Below are 5,671 nucleotides of genomic sequence, written 5' to 3' on the forward strand. Positions count from 1 at the left end.
CAGTACCCTCAATCAAGATGAGTGGGAAGCCATTGCAATGAACACATTCATTTTGGATTTTTTAAAAAAAGTAGTTGTGTATTTTTTTTTATTTTTTATTTTTTTTATTTATCCAGTTTTATTGATAAACAGATAGCAATGAGACAGTTTCAAATCAAATCGGAAGTACAGTTTCAACAAATAATACACTGCATATGTTCTTCTTAGTGGTTAATTGCTGTACAACATGCGGACTTGTGATCCTATTTACAAACACCATTAGAACAAATCATTCTATTCATTAAGACAATGCAACTATATATCTACCCCAACCACTTTGAATACACAGATACAGAATGGACATTCATCGGTGTACCCCATTTTTTCTAAGTTCCGTTATTGAATATTATAGATGTGTAAACTCAGCAAAATATTCTAAAAGAGTCCAGTAGCCCATAATAGCATTGGGTCTTCTGTTTAACTGGCAATGTCAGAAATTATTGACCTGAGTCCCCCACAGCTTAACTTAACAGCATGGCTTTATTTCTTATATTTCATCTTCATACTTTTCTACTGGATGGTTAAGACCAAGGTAAAGCAGGACCTATGCAACAAGAGTTGTAGCTTTTTGGTCTGAGAAGGTCAATGAAATGCCCTCAGGATTTGTCCTGAGATCCTGTACCTCAGATTGTAGAACCTTTATCAGTGCAGCCATGTGGATGAGTCACGGCCATTGCTTGGCCAATGTGTATTTTTAAGAATATATATATGTCAGATGATATATCATACTTATATATCACATATACATGAAAGGTTATACCTCACTAGAATAATGTCTCAATCTATGCTGTTATAAGAAAATGCTGGTTAGTTTATAAATGACAGAATTTATTTTTCATAGTTTCAGGGACTGGGAATATAAGATCAAGGTGCTTTTGATGAGACCTAGTCTGTCTTCTTCTAGAAAGGAGCCTCGTGGCTAAATTAATCACTTGAAGGACTAAACTACTAATTCTACTGCATTGGTTACCAAGTTTCACCACATTATTTCTGAAACTGTCATGTAAACCATAGCAAGTACTACTGGCTACTCACTGGTAAGGGAATTGAGAAATAAGTTAAAATATAGCACAGGCTTTTTAAAATGTTCCTTTCATTAATAATATTTGTCCTTCTTAAAAACAACAAAAAGTTGTACAGTGATAAAAGACAATACTGTTTATAATAGTGATTACCTGAAACAACAAAAATAGCCAAAAATACAGAAATAGATTCCTTACCTGTACTACAACCATACTATTAGATAGTACTGAGTCACTACAATCATGTGTTAAGAGAAAATTCAATGATCTGGGGAAATGCTTTTAGGTGACAGAATACAAACATAACACAAAACAAATGGTTCTTTTGGTCCAAGTAAGTACATCGATACACAAAAAATAATAATCAGTTTTTCATTTTGTGTGCTGCATTTTAATTTTCCAGGTTGTTAACAATGAGCTTTTATTCTTTTTAGTACCAGGATTATATACCTGCTTAGATTTATTCAGAAATACAACTTTCCCATGGTTCACTTTTCCTACAAAATTCTTTTCATTTCTTACTTAAAATGCTGTAACTGAATGTACAATCAGAGGAACCATCAGCTCACCTAATTCTCTATCACCAACTGCATAAATATTTATGTATTGTAAATAATATTTAATTGGTAAGCAAAGGCATTTTACCATTTAGGTTTTCTTTCACTTTTTAAGTTGTGGTTTATTAGCAGGTGGATATAGTACATAAAGTTTACACTCCTTGTGGGACTTTGGTCCAAGTACGTAACTCATCTTAACTTGCCCCATTCATCTCCTTTCCCTTCCCTCTTCTGCAATCCAAGTTTTCCAGTGCATCTATGACATGCGGAAAAGCTCACAGGCTTGAATAGGAGAGGCAGCACTGACTATTACACGCTTAATTGGAAGCTCCACAAATTGACACTCCAACTGTGGACTAAATCATTTCAACTGCTATCCATATCACCCATATTTTTATAGTATTGAACCAAGACCAGTAGCACTTATGTGCTGTAGTTTGAATAATGGCATCTATTTCAAAAACTTAATAAACAATGTAATAGTACTAAAAAGTGAGTCATTTAAGTGAGTAATGTGCTTCGTGCATCACTAAGAGACAAAATAAGAAGGGGTATTTATCAGCCCATTCACTTCACTCTTTTCGAAACACCTATACTTTCTTACAGAAAAGAATGCACATTTGAAGCCAGATATGGTGGCACACACCTATGAGTCCAGAACTCCAGGAGGCTGAGGCAGGAACACCAGATGTTCAAGCATAGTCTGGGCAATTTATCAAGACCCTCTCTCAAAATACAAAAAAAAAAATTAAAATGAAGGTCGGGCTGTAGCTTAGTGAAAATCTACAAGTTCAAGTCGCAGTATGGAGAAGGGAGTAATAAGGAAAGGAAGATGAAGAAGAAGAAAAAGGAGGAGAAAGGGGGTAAAAAGGGAAGAAGGGGGAAGACACATTTAGTGTACAGGGTAAGGATACATTACTTAAAAAGATAAAATAGCTTTACATTCTCAGATATTCCTGGATGACATATACTTGGAAAAATGTTGCAAACTGGTATTTTGAAATTTAAAAAATATAATACCCAGTGACAATTGGATTTATATTCCAATGATATAGTAATTTCAGTCTCTGACTACTCTATTCGCTGCAAATGCATGACAAAGTTAGATAAAGCATAAAAAAGGAAAACCTGAACCATCTCAATGATGTAGAAAAGTCTTCTGACAAAGTTCAACACTTCTTCAGGATAAAAACCCTACAGAGAATTGGAATAAATGGCCTATATCTCAACCTGATAAAAGCCATCTATGAGAAACCAATCCAACATCATACCAAACAGACAAAAACTGAAGGCCTTCACTTTAAAATCAGGAACAGACAAGGATGTCCACTGTCTCCACTCCTATTTAATACAATTCTGGAAACATTAGCCAGAGCAATGAGACAAGAGAGAGAAATAAAAGGAATAATGACTAGAAAAGAAGAAGTGAAATTATCATTATTTGCAGATGACAAGATACTCTACAAAGAGGACCTCAAAAACTCCACCAAGAATCATGTAGATTTAAACATCAAATTTAGCAATGTAGCAGGATACAAAGTCAATACCTAAAAACCAGTAGCATTTTTACACACGAAAAAATGAACACACTGAGAGAGAAATTAGGAAAACCATGCCTTTCACAATAACATCCCAAAAAATTCAAATACTTTGGAATCAATCTCACAAAGAACATAAAGGATTTATGCAGTGACAATTATGGTACTCTGAGAAAAAAAAAGAATAAAGAAGATTTGAGGAAATGGAAAAACATTGCATGCTTCTGGATAGGAAGAACCATCATTGTGAAAATGGACATACTCCCATAATTGTTGTACAAATTCAATGCAATCCCTACTAACATACCTTTAGTATACCACACAGTGACAGACAAAACTCTTCAAATTCATTTGGAACCAAAAAAGACCCAGAATATTAAAAGCAATCCTGGTAAACAAAGGAAAGGCAGAAGGTATCACAATCCCTGACCTGAAATTATACTACAAAGCTATTGTGATAAAATCAGCATTGTACTGGCATAGAGAGAGACTTGAAGATCGATGGAACAGATTAAAAGATGCAGACACAACTGCAAACATACTCAGCTACCTTATCTTTGATAAACAGTCCAAATATGCTGAAACATATAAACTCAATACCACAGCAATATATGTGCACCCATGTATATAGTAGCGTAATTTGTCATAGCTAAATCCTGGAAACAACCTGGATGTCCATCAACTGAACAATGGATAAAGAAGATGTGGTATTTTTACACAATGGAGTATTATTCAACTATAAAACAGGATAAATTTAAATCTTTTGTCAGTAAGATACTGGAAGAAACAAGGCTATAGTCAAAATGGATCAAAGATTTAAATATTAAAATAGAAATACTAAATCTTGTGGAGGAAAATGTAGGTAGAAATCTTAAAAAATAGGGGAAGGTAGAGAGTTCATGAATAAAAACCAAACTGTACAGGAAATACTTCAAAGAATCAATAACTGGGATCTCATCTTTTTGAAAAGTTTCTGCACTTCAAAGCAAATCTCCAACAGAGTTAAAAGAAAGCCTACAAACTGGGAAAAAATTATAGCCAACTATCCCTCCAACAAATGCTTTCTATATAGAACATATAAAGAATTTTAAAAAATTGGCCCCCCAAATTCAAAGACCTAATCCAAAAATGGGCATCTGAAATGAATATATACTTCTCAGAGGAAGAAATACAAATGGCACTTAAATATATGAAAAAAATTTCAACATCATTGGTCATTTGAGAAATGCAAATTGAAACAACACTGAGATTCCATCTCATGGCAAAAAGAATGGCTAACATCAAGAAGTCAGTCAATAACAAATGCTGGAGGGCCACTTTTGGTGAGAATGAAGACTGTCACAACCACTATGGAAATCAGTGTGGAGATCCCTTAAAAAATTAGAATTGGAGATCCCATTCAAGCCAGCTATTCCTCTCCGGGGTATTTTTCTAGGACTGAAAACTTCATACCACAGCAATATATGTGCACCCATGTATATAGTAGCACAATTTGTCATAGCTAAATCCTGGAAACAACCTGGATGTCCATCAACTGAAGAATGGATAAAGAAGATGTGGTATTTTTACACAATGGAGTATTATTCAGCTATAAAACAGGATAAATTTAAATCTTTTGTCAGTAAATGGATGCAACTAGGGAACACACTCCTAAGTGAAATAAATCAGACCCACACATGCAAAGATCACATTATCTCCTTAGTGTAAGAACCTGAAAGAGAAAAATGGAATCTGAAGGGTACAATAGACACTGGGAAAGGGGAATGAATTTATTCGAAAGGAAATAGTTCCTAAGTTGAAGAGAACAGGAGAAGGAGTGGGAGAAAGAGATTTATCTATGGATGTAAGCAGGATGGTTTGGACAAGTGTACTGTCCATTTCTATGGTCTATGAAAAGAAGCAGGTAATACTTAATTTGTTTTGTCGCTTTTTTTTTCAATTGTTTGTATTTTTGTCTTCTTAATTTCTCATACATTTCTTTATTTCTTCTTCCAATTTTACATGCATATATCTGGTAATATGCATAACTGGTTGGAAGACAACACTATGTATTATAACATATACTGTGACATTCATATTACTTTGCTAAGTGAAATTCTGTTATCATTTGTAATTTTTTCTTTTTTAATTCTAATTTGTACTCTCTTTTTAAAAATTTTATTTTATTTTTTGTACTCTTTTAAAAAAGAAAAGAAAAAACCTGGGCCATGGAGATAGCACAGTGGTTTAAGGGCCTGCCTGGCAAACAGGGACACTGGTGCAATTCCTGGTATCCAATGCTGGGCCAGCCCCACGCTGGGTGCGCTGAGTTGGCCACCAAGGCCAGACATGGTAGCACAAACCTGTAATCCCAGCAGTGGGGAAAATGAAAACAGGAGGATCATTATGAGTCTGGGCTGTGTAGTGAGATCCTGCACCAAATACATAAAAAGAAACAAAAAAAAAGCAAAGAAAAGAAAAGGAAGAGAAGGGGAGGGAAGGGAAGGGAAGGGAAGGGAAGGGAAGGGAAGGGAAG

This window comes from Octodon degus, unplaced genomic scaffold, assembly GCF_000260255.1.
Source record: "Octodon degus isolate 3935 unplaced genomic scaffold, OctDeg1.0 scaffold00227, whole genome shotgun sequence".
NCBI lineage: Eukaryota > Metazoa > Chordata > Mammalia > Rodentia > Octodontidae > Octodon > Octodon degus.